At 30.6% G+C, this 20,172-nt stretch overlaps 1 pseudogene; it reads left to right on the forward strand.

The window, feature by feature from the left end:
* The window catches only part of LOC125856293 (isoleucine N-monooxygenase 1-like), a 49,017-nt pseudogene extending 34,336 nt beyond the window's left edge, over positions 1–14,681 (forward strand).
* Positions 14,682–20,172: the final 5,491 nt, after the last annotated feature.

The raw sequence follows: 20,172 nt of genomic DNA on the forward strand, positions 1-20,172 counted from the left end.
GTTAAGGAAGGAGAAAATACAACTATTTTATTCTACAAACTTAAATGGGTAACAAGGTAGGGTTGAAAGAAACCACACCATTTTACTCTTTTTTGAATGAGAGCTTAAAGATATTTACATTGTCTTTGAATTGATGAGTATGACTTCACTAATAGGTTATTAAGGCAAAAGGTTCATATGAATTTATTTTTTAAATGAATTAAATTTTAAACTTTCTTCTTGTTCAAGGTGTACAAGGATATGTATGTATCAATATTTATTTATCTAATTACCTATAATTACTACAGATTTGTATAATGAAATATGACTTACATTAAATATTTAGAAAATATTTATATGTATTATTAAAAAGGCTTGATGTAATTTTTTTTTATAGAAATATTGCAATTTGTGGCGGTCACAAACCTCCACAAATTAGATTATGGGAATATACATATCACATTGTGGTAATTTTAAACATACACAAACATAATTTAAAAAATTTAAAATAATATAATGGAGGTTGTAAACTATCACAAATTGACTTAAAAAACCTCCACAAATCCAATGCACATTTGCGACGGTCGTCATGGAGGTTTCTTAAAATTGCCACAAATATGCTCGTGGCAAAGGTAATTGTAGCATTTTTAAAAATCGCCACAATTCTTATTGTGAGGGTCAAAAACTGCTTCAAATTGACAAAATAACTCCCATAAATTGAGCATTTTTTTGTAGTGACATAATTAACTCAACCGGTTGTTACCAGATTTCCCTACACCTTAATGACTCCGATTTCGTTCAAATCTGGACTAGATTGGGAAAATCCAATTACTACGAAAAAGTTTTCTGACCCCAATTATTTCTCCATTGGCTTTTCCATAACGATGGAAATCAGGTCGTTACATTAGCACACATCAATATCACTATATACTAATTATACCTATACTTTAAATGCTTTATCTTATCACTAATTAATAGTTTCTTATTATATATTGAGAAAGATACACCTAGATACATGTATTTTTTCTACTATATATATATAGTTTATCTTATACTCCCTTCGTCCACAATTGTTTGTCAGGGTAAGGTCATGCACATCCCTCAAAGAAAATTTAATACAAGGTGTAATTTGACTAATATAACCCTACAATACCAGGAATATCAAAAGTCCACATAACTTTTCAATTGAACTACACTATCATTAAGGGCAGAATTGGAAAAAAGTGACTAATTATTTCTTGATTGTTTAAATTAACAATTAATCTTGGACATCTATTTTTAGTATACCTGCCAAACAATTGTGGACGGAGGGAGTATATTATAAGTGGAAAGATATTGTCTTCAAAGTTAGATTACCATTTTGCCCTTATAATAAATTAATACTTAACTAAATAGTACGTAATTATTTTGCACCATAAATTAAAAAAAAAAATTACATTTCAGTTACATGAATTGGAAATGGATGATTTGAAAGCGGATCAATAGCACTTTAGTGCTCACACTTAATTCAATCAATTTAATAATGGTTGAGGACATTCATATTCTCCTTCATTGATTACATCTTTAAAATGTTTTCTTTTTCTTTTGTTTCCTCATTATTTTCTGGTTCATTATTTTTATATTGAAATTTTGATTATCATCAATCATCATATAATATTATTTTACCCCTACATTAGCATATCATATCATCAACTATATATCATACTTATTCTAAAAGTGAAAAATTGAATTACCAAATCATCCATTTAAAATTAAACAATTATTTACCTTTCAAAAACCTATCATTTAAAAGAAAACTTAATATAAAAATATAAATACACAAATTTCATACAATAAAAAGAAAATGTTTGTATTTATTAAAGATAATGATCATAATTTAGTATGAAACGTTGGTGGCTCAAATTGATTGCTACAACTTACATCAACAAATTGAAAACCTTTCATTAATTGCTATAGAAAGTTAGAGAAGCTGAAAAGTTGAATTGAATATTAATGAGTAAATTAATTCAGTTATTCAATTTTGTAGTTCAGTCAATAATTATTCATTTATCACTCAATTATAAAGGAGTCATCCAAATAAAAAAAAAATGCTCAATTTATGGGGTTATTTTGTCAATTTGAGGCAGTTTTTGACCTTCACAATAAGAATTGAGGCGATTTTTAAAAACGTTACAATTACCTTTGCCACGAGCATATTTATGATGATTTTAAGAAACCTCCATGACGACCTCCACATAATTACTTTTTAATTTATGGAGATTTGTTACGTCAATTTGAGACGGTTTACAACCTCCATTATACTATTTTAATATATTTTTTATAAATGTCTGGATGGGTTTAAAAATGCCACAATATGATATCACTATTCACGAAATCTAATTTGTGGATGTTTGTGACTGCCACAATTGTCATATTTCTATAAAAAAAATTACATCAAGCCTTTGTTAAGACACATATAAATACTTTCTAAATATTTAATGTAAATCAAATTTCATTATACAAATCAATAATAAAAAGTTTACAAGTTAAAACTCATGTCAAATTCAGTAATAAATCTCATGTATAGCAACTTTAACGTTACAATTTAAAATCTAAAATAGTGTCATATAAGATAAATACTAAAAAGAAGTTCTATGTATTTATTTGGTGACTTGAGTTGGTGTCATCCTATCTTTTTTTCAAGGTGAAGTAAGCTCGATCTTCATCATCATTAAGCTGAATCTATGAAATCATAAAAACGTTATACATTAGATAAACAAATATTAATATATACATATCTTTGTACACCTTGATAAAAGAAGAAAATTCAAAATTTAATTCATCTAAAACATAAATTTATGTGAACCTTTAGCCTTATTAGTGAGGTCATACTCATCAATTAAAAAACAATGTAAATATATTTAAGCTCTCATCCAAAAAGAGTAAAATCATGTGGTTTATTTTTACCCTACCTTGTTATTTATTCAAGTCCGATGTATGAAATAGTTATATTTCTTCTTCGTTAAAGCAAGTAAGATTACACAAATATTAAAATATTACAAGGTTGAAGGCACTAATACAAATGGTGGACAATTTACAGAATTACAAGGCAACGTTACATTATCAAGTGGTTCGATGGATGAAACCGCAAGAGGGTTGGGTGACATGCAATACGGATGGTGCCAGCAAAGGTAATCCAGGGAAGAGTGCCTATGGATACTGTATAAGGGACAAGGATGGAGACCTTATCTATGCTGAGGCACATAATATTGGAGAGGCCACTAACATGGAGGCAGAAGTGACAGCGGTGTGGAAGGCATTACAGTTTTGTTTTCTAAATGACTTAAGGCAAATGAGACTAGAAATAGACTCATTAGCTTTAAAAAATATGATAGGTGGGAGTTTGAGAATACCAGGGGATTTTGTTGAGAAAGTAGAAGATATCCAGGCAATATTGAAGCAAATTAATGTACAAGTTTGGCATGTCTTTAGAGAAGCGAATCAGTTAGCAGATGTCATAGCAAATGCGGCAATAAACACTGAACATAAGTTGGTGTTTCAACATTTTCATCAATTACCAAGTTTAGGAAAAAGGATTCTTAATATTGATAAGCATGAAGTCCCTTCTGTTAGGATCAAAACAAGGAGAATACACAACAACTGTCAACATGCTTAGTTACAATATTCATGCCACAGGGTTCTACAGCTATACTATATACAAGGAAGACTTTATCTACTTTTGGAGCAAAAAAGTTGCGCAGGAACTAATAATAAGTTATAACAGCCAGCAAACAGTGGTACAGGAACTAGCCAAAGTCAAGAGTTATGGAGCCATATCTGATTCCAAAGCATGCATCCAGCGAGCAATCGGGATGAAGAAGCACGGGAGCAAACTGACTCAATCCTATTCGGCCTCAACTGGAAAACACAAGGTGTTAGATGCAAAAAGAAAGAACGAAATGAGGAAGAATCTGAGCAATGAAATGCAATGTTCACACTATATATCAATCTTGGCATCAACCTACACCGGAGAGTACACCTGCAGGAAAAAGAAAAAAGAATCAGGAAGAACAAAGAAAGTAGCTGATGAAATAAGGAAAAGAAAACATAAAGAATGCCTTTTGGTAGCTGAAATATACAATATACATGGAAAGGAAGTCATGAAGGATGTTGATTATCCAAAGATGAAGAGTCCAGATCTTGGTGTTGATCGGAAATATACTCGAAGTGACAACTAGTGGAAAGGAAAGGAAGAAGATGGAAATGTGGAAAGGGAGAAGTGAACAAAATAGGAAATCCTACTATAGAGGGCATTGTTTGTATAACCTGATGGGCTATTTGGGCCGGACATGTGATTCTTATTGTAAGTTTGTTTCTTGGCCTTTTTAAGACAGTAATAAAATGGACTACATGTCCAAATTAACTTTAAAAAAAAAATAAAAAATACAACAATCTACAAAATGTTATTCTCTAAGGTTACTTATTTTGTTAGGAAATAAACATACAATAATAGAAAAAACATAAAACTGATAATTCAAACTCAATTCTCAAATGAGCAAAACAAATCTGTTAGGTGTCAATAAGAATCAAACTAATTCACGATTTTATAAAACACTAGTCATCATTCTTATCTAAACAAAAATAAAATTGAGGCTTATCTGCAATCAATTGAAGGCCAGATATAAATTTTTTTATGATGTGGCGAAAACTCAAAAAATATCCTGAAATATATAGAAGTATGGCTACATAACTTTAACAACTTACAAAATACATATTTATTTAACAATAAAATAAAAAATATAAATATAAATCTCAAATTGTAGTGTGAATTCTGAAATTCATTTGACAGATAATTACCTTTCCATTCACAAAAATTTTATTACCCAATCCATATGTTATACAAAGTTGTTGCTTTGAGAACTCCACTTTATAAACCAACAAAGAAAAAGTCAATCAAAAGAATCACACAAACTAATTAAAAATCAGATTGAATAAAAGATAAAATAGGCAAGGAAAAAAATAAGAAGGGAGAGTCTTTTAGGAAGTACCGAATTGTGGAAGTAGGAAAGTGGGAGNGGGGGGGGGGGGGGGGGGGGGGGGGGGGGGGGGGGGGGGGGGGGGGGGGGGGGGGGGGGGATTTTAGCCCGTGGCAAATTTTAATTTTTGAGGAAAAATGGTAAGCATTTAGGATTTTGTTTGGACTAATTAGGTGGATTTTGGTTGGACTAATTAGGTTAAAAACTTTTTCGTTATAACTACTAGTAACTAGTAATTAAAATATTTTATCTTAAAAATTAAATATTATAAGAGCTTAAATAAAGTTAAATGAACACACAAATAAATATAATAAATATGACTATTGATATGACCTCTAAATTTTATTTAAAATACGTAGATATACTAAATAAAAACTAAAAGTAGGATTAAAATTATATTTAACTCATTAACATAAAATGATCTAGCCAAAATCAGACTTAATAATGTGTTGTTTAGCCTTAAAAATTAAAATAAGTGTAATTATAGGTAGTAATTACATAATATAATTATTAGGATGATTCATTTTCTTATCATATAATTATAGATATATTATTATATTGCACAAGTATAATTACATATTTAGATTAATTTTCAAAATAAATTTAATTGTCAAAAATTAATATAAAGTAGTAATATATAAAAAATAAAACACCAAAAAGAAGTTGAATAGACAAAATAGAAAATAATATTTTGATAGTATATATATAGGGTCATGTACATGCATTCTATTAAAATTAAGCAAGAGAACCACGAGTATTTGTGTCATTGTGTGTATACATATATTGTATTAATTAAATTTTATTACAATTTGTCATAAATTAAAAAAAATATGAATATTTAGGACATATAAAAATAAAAGATATATAAAAGGGATATATTTTCTAAAATTAATGAATTTACAATTTCTGGGGGTTGATAATCGCCACAAATAATATGAAATTGTGGCGATTTTCGAACCTTCTCAATAAAATTGTCACAAAAAGATTTATTTAGTAGGAGTTAAAATAAACGTCACAAAATGATTTAATAGCGGCGGTTTTTAAAACTTCCACAAATATTGAGTATTTTTTTGTAGTATTCATGAATGAGTGTTCATCAATTTTAGCTTGTAATTTTTTTTTTAATGATTACACTATGGTGTTAATAAAACTCATATCATATAGATTTCTTGCTAGTCCGAAAACTAATTACACTAAAATAGAGAGAGAGGTGAGCGAGAGGAGGGCGGCGAACGAAATAGTTGTGTGTCACAAATACATGTGAATCACACTTGATATAGACTAGATACATGTATTTGTATGTATCTGGTGTGATTGCATGTAATTGGGGTACCAGATACATGCGAAAGATATGAAAGAGAGGCAGACAAAATTCGTTATATATCCAGGTTCATGTGAATCCACTTGAATATAGTGTATCTAGAATAAATTACACCTAATTTTAACTCTATAAATCTCGAAATATAGATATCTGAATGCACCAACATTTTATAAAATTCGTAATATTATAAATTAAAATATATTTAGATAACCAGCTCATAAATTAATAAAATTTGTATAAGTTTCTCTAAAATGTCTCTCTATCTCTAAGGTTCACTCTTTGTGAATTGAACTCATAAATTGAGTTTTTAGATTGATGTTACAATTTGTCAGTGAATATAAGCTATTGTAATTGCATTGACTTTAGAGGTTAGCAACCCATCCCATCTGAACTCTAATTACTTCTTTCGTCCTTATTTATTTGTCAAATTTTAATTTGATACATCTATTAAAAAATAATAATTAATATAGTGAGTCTATCGTTCTATATTAATTGATAGAGTTTCAAATATATTTTTAATGATATTAATTTAATATTAATAAATTAAAAATATAATTAAAAAAATATTCTTTTTAAATTTATTAAAAATAAAATATTTAACAAATAAATAAGAACAAGAAAGTAATAAACATGTGCATTTGTGATAGCAGCCATTACAGCTGTGGTACACAGAAAATGATGGTCACTATAATTTTTTTAATGGATTTTAAAATCTTAAAATCTCTCCGTTAAAGATATCGATGTTACGGTAGAAATGAGACCATGACTAAAAGGTAGAGAAGAAGATGATGGATATTAAGATTTAAATAATTTAATTTATATGGTAATAATTTTAATATTTAACTTAATATTAATTTATTTAAATTTATTATCGTAAAATTATTTTTCCTCATGGAGTGTCACGTGGCAAAAAATAAAATAAATAAAAGAGAGTGGAGGCACATCTTTAGAGCTAGTTGAGGTGTGTTTCAGTAACTATTGAGTGAAGTTCAAGTAGAAAACTCACATTCTCAATAGTTCAGATATGAAACTCAAGAAATTGGGATAGTTTAGGTGTGTTTTTTACGACAAAAAATAAAAACCCAGTTGCTTACATTATAACAAAAACAACTTTTAGCGGTGATAATTTGAACATTAACAAAGAGTACTAAGATCATTACCTGCATTAATTAATTATCATAAGATTCAATGTCGCTAAAAGTTTCAGGGACATTTACAAAGAATATCAATTGCCTCTAAAAATATATTTAGCAATAATTAAATTATTATAAAAAATTAATTGCCACTAAAGATCACTTTTATTGCCGTGTTAATTGTCTTTGCATTCCATGAGTGTAGCAATATTTATTTCCCTAAAAAGATCTAAATTAAAAGGAATTGAAATTTGTGTTTATGGAAGACAAAGAAACCTTGATTCTTTGAGTAAAAGTAAATTTGAACAAGGAGAAAGAGACTTGACTTCTGTGAAAGAAAGAAATGTCTATTAGTATTCCAATACATTTTTTTTTATCTCATTCATAACCAATGGCGGATCCAGGATTTAGAGTCCGTGGGTGCCAAATAGACTTATCGATTAAATTAATTTTATATTTGATTAAATTATTTGTCTTTTCGATATATATCATAAATCAATCAATAAAATGTAAATAATAAGATATTACACTTTTATTGAGTATTTAATCAAATAAAAGAAAAGTCAAAGGAGTAATAATGTAATTAATTTAATTTAAGTCAATAACAATTATAAAAAGATTAAAAAAAAATTGTGCCAGTAGCAAATTTCTCAAAAAAATAGGTACAAATGGAATTTGAACCCACAACATCAGCCTTCTAAAGTTGCCCCCCTACCATGGCACCACAAGACAGTTTTGTTCTGTGGGTGGCACGCTTTATATTTATATAAATATTATATATATATGCCTATGTATATAAGAGTTTCCGTCGAAGTTCGGGGGTGGCGTGGCACCCCCACACATCTACATAGATCCGCCACTGTTCATAACCAAATCCAAGTAGCAATAAATTTACAATTTGTATAGTTAACTCTTTTACAATTGAGGCTTTTGATCTTTTTGTTTTGTAAATCTTTGGTAAGGTTATGTTTCCAACGGAATTGTATGAAAAATTCTCATGTATTCGTGTTGGATTTGAGAATCAAGAAGAGTTTAGGAGAAATTTCTAAATATTAAACTTGTTGGGGTCCTAATTTTAGCTTGGGAAATTTGTCGGGTTTCTGGGCAGGGGATGGGGCGGCGCGCCAGGACTGAGGCCTAGAAGTTTGGGGCCTGGCGCCCCAAACCTGGGCTAGAAGTTGGGTGCCTAGCGCCCCGCGCCAACAATGCGTCAGGGGTCGCCCGACCGATTTCTTCCGTGTTTCATTCCAGATGTGCTTCCTTTGAGTCGTGGCTACGTTTCCTTTCTCTATATTAGATCCTATAGGCTCCATTTACCTTTGAGAATTCCTACATGTTGTAATCACATGTCTTAATGCATTCAAAACTAAAGTGAGTTTAAGAAAAAAGTTCAAGAAGTCTTTTTGAGTTATTGTTGAGGATCTTTTGTAACCAACAATGGTTTTAAACTAATTTTCTGAAAAAGCAAAGATGAGTGTTGAGAAGAGTTTTATTCGTGATTGAGAAAGAATATAAGGGAACTAAGTAATCCCAAATGTAACACTTTTACAAAAGAGAAATTTTGATTTCTAAAAAGAGTAATGAGTTCAGAGGTTAATTCGGAGTAGTTACCTCTTTTAAGAGGACATTTTGATTAATTACCTCAAATTGAGAAAGTGTATATTTTACACATTTGAGAATGAGTATATATATTTATTGGGAGTAGTATTAAGCATCGATATGGGGATGAGTTCAGGCAACTCACATTTCTCATAAACCATGTAGTCAACATGTGCATGCATGATCGTACTTTATAGATAACTTATTATTGCTTTTGAGCATAGCTTAGTGATCCACTTAGTTGAGGTGTTCTATATACCCCGACAAGGACGAGACGATGTATTATCACATAACTCATAGTGATGTTTGTCGGTTAAGAATCTCCCAAATAAGAATAAATAGTAACTTATTGTATTTTTATACATATCTTTGAGTTAGTATCTTTTATTTATGAAGCTTTAAACATTTCATCTTTTATTATTGCATTTAGTTGAGGTGAGTATTTCTTTAAACCTTGTCAGTTTAGTTATCTATTGCATTCAATTCTCTTTAGGAATTTTATTTGGGAAAATTGTATGAAATAACAAACTATTAATTCAAATTAAATGTTATAGCTATAGTTTATTTTATTTGTAATTCGCAACAAATATCCCATTTTTTTGCCATCTGATTCGGTATACAATTAATTAACCATTTTTGGTATACAATTAGCTATTTTATACATTTCGGTATAAAATGTGTTGTGTTTGTATAAAGCGAAAGAAAAGTGTATATACAAATACAAATACATATATTTTCGTCCTATACACTTATAATTATATAAATATATATCTTATTAGACAAATTACAATGTATAAATGATTTATACAAAACTGAACAATTTGTATAAAACTGAATGTTTGTAGCGAATTATACAAATCAAAAGCTCCATAGCAAACATAAAATTTGCTATGGAGCGCAATTATGCAAACTATAACTATAACATACAAATATAATTTTTATGTTTGTTATATGTGAAAGTTGCTCATTTTATTTCCTAAAGATTCAGCGTACCACATCCTTTCAACTATAGAGAATTCCTATCTGATTTTCACATGCTTATTAATTTCATTAATTGATATATACAAATTTCTGCTCATTTCATCTTTTTTTTGGTCTCCTTTAACATATAATGGAAAACGAAAAATACTTCTCTTATAGATTATATAGGAGGCTCATTCTGACTGCGCTTTATAAGACTCATGTCAACATGAGACTTTCAACCTATGATTTAACGATATTTTTCTGTCTATTCAAATATTGTCCTTTTGATTTGATCCTTAATTTTTTGCTCTTTTGACTTCAGACTCGGTAAAATAAGCCGCCCTAGCTAGAACGAGTAGGATTCGTGGCCTCTCTCAAGCCTTACTCTTGATGTTTGATTGAAGATAATCCTTAAAAGTTAAAGCTACATTGAAGATAATCATTCTTAACAGTTAATTGTGTCTTGTGATCGAAAAGCTGCCGACGAAAAAACATTGTGTCTGTACGACACTTTGGAAAATAAATTTTCTTGTTTTTCAGTGAATTGAGTATAGACCATAGAAATATCAATAATATAGTTCAGGATTGAAAGAAATATCTAAAAATCATATTATATTGAATTAATTCAATTCTTTAGTTTTTAGGTTTGACATTGATTTTTTTTTAAAAAAAATTGATTTGATTTCTCAATTTGTAGAAATTAAATTATTCGTGAATTTTTTTTTATTGTAGTTCAAGACAAGGATAGACATAAATATCGATAAATCAGGTTGAATTGAATTAATTCCATTCTTTAGTTTTTGAGTTCAGCATTGATATTTTTTTCCAAAAATTTTTGTTTGATTTCTCAATTTGTAGCAATTAAATCATTAATGAAAAAATTTACTGTAGCTCAAGATAAGAATAGACATAAATATCAAAAATTCGGATTGAAATGAATTAATTCAATTCTTTAATTTTTAGGTCCAGCATTGATATAATAATTTTTTTTTATTGTAGTTCAAGATAAGGATAAGCATAAATATCAAAAAATCAGGTTGAATTGAGTTAATTCAATTCTTTAGTTTTTAGGTTTGGCGTTGATATTTTAAAAAAAATTGGTTTGATTTCTCGATTTGTAACAATTAAATCATAAATGAAAAAAATTACTATAGTTCAAGATAAGGATAGACATAAATATCGAAAAATCAAGTTAAATTGAATTAATTCAATTCTTTAGTTTTTAGGTTCGATATTGATATTTTTTCAAAATTTTTGGTTTGATTTCTTAATTCGTAGCAAAAAAAATACTATAGTTCAAGAGGACATAAATATCGAAAAATTTGGTTGAATTGAGTTAATTCGATTCTTTAGTTTTTAGGTTCGGCGTTGATATTTTTTCAAAAAATTTGGTTTGGTTTCTCAATTTGTAGCAATTAAATTATAAATGAAAAAAAATACTGCAGTTCAAGATAAGGATATGTATAAATATCAAAAATTTAAGTTACCAATTTAAATACTACTTACCATACCACTTTGTTGTATAAATATAAAAAATTTAAGTTATCAAAAATTTAAGTTACCAAAAAATACTATAGTTCAAGATAAGGATATGTATTCTCTATGTCTCAATTTAAATTGAAACGAAAAGAGTATTAAATACTACTTACCATACCACTTTGTTGAGCCTACCTTAGTTGCATGTTCATGCAGCACCTATAAATAGTGTAAGACATAAAGAGTTAGCAATCACAAGGGGAAAATGATGAAAATATCAAACCTTCTTCTTATTGTTATCTCTAATAACACTACATTCTTCATTATTTCTATTATATTGACAATCTTCATTTCTATTATTCTTAAGAAATGGAATATTAGTGTAAGAAACAATAAACCATTACCTCCAGGTCCAAAATCATGGCCTACCTATAATTGGATGTTTTCCTCAAATCCAGGGGTGGCTTAAACCCGTTGGTGGCCTAAGGCCAAAATCAAACTAGAGGCCTTAAAAAAGAAATTAAAAATGTTTTTATTTTAAATCTATTTTTCTAGCTTTTTGAGATGCAAAGTTGTTAATAGTTTTTGTGTAGTCAATCTCTTCTAATAATTTTTTTTCAATCGATAATATAGCCAAACCACTTCTAAAATTTATCAAGAGCACCTTTTTGAGATTTTATTAAGTTATCGACTTTTCTTTTTCTTTTAAGTTTTGAATGACCGGATTCATATTTTCTTGTTGACATATTAAATTCTAACAAATATTTTAAACACTATTTACAATATCAAATAAAAAAATATAATAAACATAAGACACAAAACAAAAATAATATTAGGAATTAGAATGATATTACCGAATTCAAGAACGATGAAGACTTGATTTCTGAAAATGAATTGGATTTTTCTCCAAATTTAAAATATAAACTTTCAATAGAACAAGTAAATTTTTAAGCTTTGAATAAGGGAGAAATATAATATTAGAAAAGAGAGAGAAGAAATAGAAGAGAAGAAGAGAGGATGATAGAATATATAAAAATAAAATTAGAAAAAGAATAAGGTAAAAAAAAAACATAATTTGTACATTAAAAAACAAAAGTACACAACTTTTTATTGGAAAGGGAAAAAGTAATTGTCATATCTATCCCTTCATTAATGTCATTTGCATTTGTTGTTTTAGTTCTAATTTATTTATTTTTTTAAGTACACAACTTTTTATTGGAAAGAGAATAAGTAATTGTCATATCTATCCCTTCATTAATGTCATTTGCATTTGTTGTCTTAGTTCTAATTTTTTTTTTTTAAATTTAAACTTACCTAATTAACTAAAAAATGGGGCCCCCAATTTATTGGGGGCCTAAGGCCAAGGACTTTTTTTTTTTAACTAACCAGCCGCCCCTGCTCAAATCATCTTAAAAAATAAGCATGCATTAAAGAACTCTTGTGTTAACTTTTGCATACCATAAATGCCCCCTACATTTTTATGTTACCACGTGCTTTATTTTATTCTTAATAATGCATAGATAACTATGTGGCCATAATAATTTGCTGGAATTTTATGATTATTTTGGAAATTCAGTACTCCCTGTACAAAATGTACAATTGCTTTTAAGTTTGGAGTTTTTATTAATTAACTAAATCGCCATTGATCGTCTTAGTCATGACTTTTCTATATAGTCTAAAAGAAAATATGTTATTTAAGATAACTTATTTTATTATTATTATTATTACATAAATTGTAGAATAAATAATTCAAAAATTATTTAATACTTTGAAATAAATATAAAATAAAATAAGAAGACATTAGCCTTAACAATCACAAGAGAAAAATGATGAAACCTTCTTCTTATGGTTATCTCCAATAACAGTACATTCTTCATTATAATTTCTATTCTATTGACAATATTCATTTCTATTATTCTTAATAAGAAATGGGATATTGGTAGTGTAAGAAACAATAAACCATTACCTCCAGGTCCAAAATCATGGCCTACCTATAATTGGATGTTTTCCTCAAATCATCCTAAAAAATAAGAATGCATTAACTCATCAGAAATGGATACTGAATAAATTGCTTGCATTCATCTTGGTAATTATCATGTTATTCCTATAACTTCTCCTGAACTTGCTTGTGAGTTCTTGAAGATTCAAGACTCTATTTTTTTTCATTTACATGTCCGGGAGCCAGTGGTGATCAATGGATGAAAATGAAAATTTTTTTTACTTCTCATGTGTTGTCACCAACATCTTTTCAATGGCTTTGTTGATAGACTATCTGATCAACCTTTCAAAATTTGCTTATTTTGAAAAGAATTTATCGTCAAAGTACTTCATAAAAAATGAACTTTTGGAGGATAGCAATTTATGCTTTAAAAAACATTTTTGTCAATATTAGTTAGTACAATACTTTGTACTTGACCAAGGCTCTAAAAGTGTTTTGGGGAAAAACATCTTACGTCTGCTGCTACTCAAAAACACTTATTCTTCTCAAGTATTTGATCCAAACACATCAATTATCTAAAATATACACTTTTGATTTCCAAATTTTGGCCAAACTTACTAGTACATTCTCATATCCTTCTACCTACCTTATATATTAACTCATCATATAAAATAAAATTTAAACATAAATTATTGCTCATCTAGTTTGAAAGTGTTGACATGATTGGTTACAAACAAATAATGTTCAGGAATTCTTTATGGCAACGGTGGATAATCCCTCAAATGCAGTTGAATGGGTACTTGCAGAAATGTTGAATCAACCAATTTTAATGCAAAAGGCTATAGAAGAACTCAACATTGTTGTTGGGATCAATAGATGGGTTCAAGAATCAGACTTGCCAAGGCTTAATTATGTCAAGGCATGCATGCATAAAAGAGGCCTTTCGACTCCATCCCTTTGTGCCTTTTAATGTTCCTCACGTGCCTGTCTCTGATACCATCGTCGGTGAAAAGTACTTCATCCCTAAAGGGAGTATAGTGCTATTAAGTCGTCTTGGACTTGGTCGGAATTCTAGAGTTTGGGAGGATCCATTAAAGTTCAAGCCGGAGCACCACCTCAAAATGGAAGATGGTGGTGAAGTAGTTCTCACTGATTCAAATTTACGTTTGTTATCATTTAGTATTGGAAGACGAGGTTGTCCAGCTGTGAAACTTGGTTCAACAATTACTACTGTTTTATTTAAAAGTAGATTTTAGACTGATTTTATGAGTCGCCACTTAATTTTTAGGGTAAAATTAAGAAAACCATTTTTTCAAGAGATTAAAACAACAAATCTAATGAAAATGTTTAAAGGAGTTTCAGGGTTCTTGTTAGCATTCGGGGAAGGGTTTGAAAGCACCTGAAATGCCCACTAATATGCGGTTATCCGGCAATTAACTATTTGACTAAATTTATTTGACTTAACTTGAATTGAGCGATCTTATAGTTAGGATCATTTTAAGGGGGAAAAAGGGGAAATATGAAGACACTATATCAATTGAATACTTATAGTTATTTGCTTAATATTCGACGCCGTACACTTCATGAAACTTTGTAAAGCAAAGTTAAAACATTTGTAAAAGACTCTTGAAACTTTGATGACTTCACTTGACTTGACTCTTAACTTTCTTTGAATTGACTCTTAACTTTCCTTGAATTTCCTTGAATTGAATTATGGATTCAAGGATTATGATTTGCGATAGGAAAGGTCTCTTGATGTTCAGGAATGATTTCGAATAGCTAAACTTGAGAAAAGTTACTAAATCACCGTCTTGGAACAGGTCCGTGACTCGGAGGTGTTCCTAAATAATTATTCACGAAATTAAAATTTAAGACAGTGGAGTTCGCGTCCTCTCCACGATGTGGAGCAGATTTTTGTTCACTTGGGGAACAAGTCCGCGATTTCATGAACCTTACTCGACTTTTTCCTTCTTCGTTTTTCAACCTCAAACCACCTAAATTCGATTATCTTCCTCAAATTCGTTTTAACTCCCGATGCCCAGCATATATACTCAAGAAACTAACTCAAAGCAACCCTAAACTCAATGTAAGGATCTCATAAACTTCTCAATTCGTCTTACTTCGCTAACAACATTCGAATTCAAGAATATTTATCAAGAACATCAATTTTCCAACTCTTCTAGGACGAATCTCACTGAATTAAACATGCTTGGCGCATGGGTGGATGAAACCAACGCTATGAGAGACTCACATACCTTGTAGGATCAATTCCTTGGCGAATCCACAACCAAAATCGATCGTTCTTGGCGAATCTTGCTTTTCCTCTTCTCATTTCTCTTGCGTTCTTTCTCCGAAAGCCCTAACTCTATTTTTCAAAAGCGTAAATTGAACTAACTCAGTTTTGACCCCACTTAATTTACTAAAACGGATTTAATTAATCGGGTAAGGAAAAGACCAAACTACCCTTTAAAAATTCGGATTGGACATTTCCTAATCCAACAGCCCAACTTTTGAAAGACATAACTTACTCATACGATATTGAAATCGCGCAAAATCAGCGGCGTTGGAAAGATCATTCCAAGATCTTTCTAACCATATCTGGAACTACACCTAACTCATCCTGAGCTAGGAGTTATGGTCGTTTGAAGTTGACCAAAAACTCACTTTAACGTACTTAGAATTTTCCAGATTTCCTTACACTTTCCAAAAATGACTATTTCCAAATTTTACACTTCTTTTCTAGTTGTTTCAAATTACGAGATGTTGCAAGGAGAAAAATCTAGGTTTCAAGAATTCTTCAAGATTCCATTGATTTTCGCCAAGAAGGTTGTTCTTTCCAGGTATGTGAAGCTTCTCACAGTATTGGACTTGTTCTTTCACGCGCCCTACATCTCAATTTAGTCAAGAAATCGTCATATTTAAAGGATATATTTGTCACGACTAGAGTTTACACCCTGGACGTGGTCGACACTCGAGAACCATTGCTGGTCCCCAAGTGAACCCTCATCCTGGTTGACTACAAGTGGAAGACTAACTCAAGCATACAGAAGCTTAAAAATTGAATAAAATTCATGAACTCAAGTATAAAGATTTAACTCAAATGGTTTACTCTTAATATAAATAGAATATTCAACTAGCCAACAATAGGCAACTCAAGTCTTTAAAATATTTAATTTAATAAGATAAATGAAACAAACTTTTCAAACTCTATTGTCTATCTATGAAGCCTCTAAATGACAAAGATGGAAGTCAGGACAAGACCCACGACATCCTGATAAAACTGAAAAGTAAATGAAATCCTCTGGAAGCAAAGAGGCTCACCATAGCTAACTGGAACTGCAAGTGATATCAACGAAATGCCTGCTAATGATCCTGAATTCCTGTATCTGCATCATGAAACGATGCAGGCCAAATGGCTCAGTACAGGTAATGTACGAGCATGTAAGGGGAATTCTAAAGCATAAACATAAGCTTGAACTTGATAAAATGAGACATACTTACCTTTTCTCATCACTCAACTCAAGAATAAAATACTCAACTCAAAGATTAGATAGTCAACTCAAGGATATGCTACTCAACTCAAGATAAAACAACAGTAAAAGATGCAATATATGGTAAGCTTTTAAAACAATAGATAATAAATCAATGTATTTAAGAATACAATATACTCAGTTCATATACAAGGATACAAAATAAACTCTGTTTGTATATGAAAATACAAAATAACTCTGTGGGAGTTTCTTTAACTGACAATCATCACTATGAGTTATGTGATGATACAACGTCTCTCCCATGCTGCTAGAACTGTCTTATACTTTGCCGGGGTATAGAACCTCTCAACTAAGTGGATCCACTAGTCTATGCTAAACAATCATTAATGAATCATCTAAAAAGTATGACCCTTTCTACCCACATTGGCTACATGGTTTATGGAGACTTGAGTTATCTGAACTCGTCCCCATATCGATGCTCAATACTACTCCCAAAATATACTCAGCTCAAATGTTTGAAAACATAACTCTTTCTATGGTTTGAGATTATTACTCAAAAAATTTCTCATAAAAGAGATGTTACTCAAACTGCTTAAAACTCTTTTGAAAATCTCAGTTTCCTCATCTTTTAAATGTGAAAACATTTACTCTTGGGAATACTTAGTTCCCATATATCATTTTAAAGAAAATGAACTCAACTCAACATTTTCTCAACTCAAGTGCTCAAGTCTTAAAACAAGTTTAGAAAAATTTGTAAAAGACTTCTCAAAATAAGGTTCATGTCGAATTATAGAGGTGAACGACTCAATTCAAGGTTTTCAATAACCATACATAGAACTCAATACTCGGAACTCAATAACACAGAACTCAAGAACTTCAATGATACTACTTATTTCAATAATACTCAACTTATAGGGTTCATGCAGAATTATGGGCATGGACTACTCAACTCAAGGACTCAAAAATCCTTTTCATCTTTAGTCTGCTAGACTTATATGGTTTATACGGAATTATGGACATGAACTACTCAACTCAAAGACTTCATAGGTAACGTGTAATAGTCCCATGATTAGGAATATAATCTAAAAAGGGTTAGAAACTCAATACTCAAGACTTAGAACTTAAAGATACTACTCCTCTCAAAGATACTTCAACTTATGGAGTTCATGCGGAATTTATGGGCATGAACGACTCGACTCAAGGGTCTACATAACGATATAGAACTCATGTATACAACTCTTCTCATTCTCATACTTACTCTTCAACACTTATTTTAAATCGATAGTTGATCTCAAAGGATCCACAATTTAACTCAAAGACTTTCTTGAACTCTACTCTTAACTCTCTCTTGAATGTGAATTATGAATTCAAGAGTCATGGTTCATAATATGAAAGATCTCATGATGATAAAGTAGAATCATGAATACATTCTCCTAAATCTCATTCTCACTTGCTCGAGTCTTGAAAGAAATTGTTAGAAATGGTAGAAGACTCCTCAAAAAGACTCAAAGGGATATTCTCGAAAATGTTCTAAATAACTCTTACATCTACATTGGATTTGAATTATGAATTCAATGTTATAATTTGTGGTAGGAAAGATATCGTGATGATTAAAAGTGTTTTAGATAGTTAATCATGAGAAATGGTTGAAAAACGTTGTCTCGGGAGAAAGTCCGCGATGTGGAAATGAATTATAATGTTTGGTCGAAATAATTTTAGAGAGAGTGGAGTTCCCGTTCTCTCCGCGACGCGGAGATAAAAAAATATCACTTCTAAGGAAGAGGTCCGCGTGGACCTGATACTTATTTTCTGCCCGATCTTTTCTTACTCGTTTTCTAACCTTAATTCGCCTATTTTCGATTCGTTTTCTCAATTTCTCTTTAGATTTAGATACTCAATACATGTACACAAGAATCTAATCAAACACAACTCTTAAATCGACACGATTTCCTCAAGAATTCATCAATCTCATCTTAACTCAAGAACGAAAGCAAAATTCAAGAATACAATTCAAGAACAACAATCCTTCATCTTTCCAGAACAAATTTAACGCTGAAATTAACATGATTGGCGTGTGGATGAACAACCCCAACACTATGGAAGCTTACATACCTCTTAGGGATCAAACCCATGGCGAAAAATCCGCAACAAAACTCGAGAACCTCGACGAACGCCTTGATTTCTTCCTCTTTTCTCCTCTTTTCTCTTTTTTTCTCTTCTTGAACTCTCAACTAAAATCTTAGGCGTATATTAGGATTATAAAACTGAACCTAATCACATTAGACCCCTAAAACCTTACTAAAACGAATTAAATTTGATTGAGTAAGGAAAATACTAAAATAACCCTTATTATTTTCGGGTAACTTTCCTTACTTAGACAACCCGACTTCAAACGGGCATTTCTCCCTCATAACGAGCTCGAAATTTAGCAAACTCGGTGGCGTTAAAAATATAATCCAAAGACCTTTCATTTGATATCTTATGGGTCACCTAACTCATTCTGTACTGAAGGTTATGATCGTTTGAAGTTGACCCAAAACTTAGAAGAACTTAGGAATGAGTTGAATGAATTCTCTCTAGTTTTTTTTGGAACACAAGGTGCTACATCTTGTGACCTTAACACTAAGGAAAAATTTAAATTCCTTGGTAAAAACTTACTCACTACGAAGGATGGTTCAAGTCTTAGCTCAAAAAATTTCTGGGGTGTTACAACATTTGTATTTCTTGATATTGAGTTCAATTCTTTACAATTGAGGCTTTTGATCCTTTTGTTTTGTGAATCTTTGGTAATGTTATGTTTCCAACAGAATTGTATGGAAATTCTCTTGTATTCGTGTTGAGTTTGAGAATAAAAAAGATTTAAGGAGAAAAATTTATCGGGTTTTTGGGCGGGGATGGGGCCTGGCGCCTCGATCCAGCAGTGCGCCCCAAACCTGGGCCAGAAGTTTGGTGCCTGGCTCCATCAGTGCGCCAGGGGTCACATGGCCGATTCCTTCTATATTTCATTCTGCGAGAGAAGGGCCCACGATCATGACGAACAAAACAACATGCACCAGATTATAGCATCAATAACTCACTAAGACATAAATATTCACCAAATGGGTCCTCGAAATTCATTCGAAATTTTGAGCACACAAATCAGATATGCTACTCAACTAAACTCAACGTTTCACACCCAGTGAAACCATCAAAATATGAATTCGAGATCTTCCTTTCACTCAAAAAATACCAAATTGCCTTCGAAGCCTCTGAAAAT

The sequence above is a fragment of the Solanum stenotomum genome, chromosome 2 (assembly GCF_019186545.1).
Source record: "Solanum stenotomum isolate F172 chromosome 2, ASM1918654v1, whole genome shotgun sequence".
Taxonomy (NCBI): domain Eukaryota; kingdom Viridiplantae; phylum Streptophyta; class Magnoliopsida; order Solanales; family Solanaceae; genus Solanum; species Solanum stenotomum.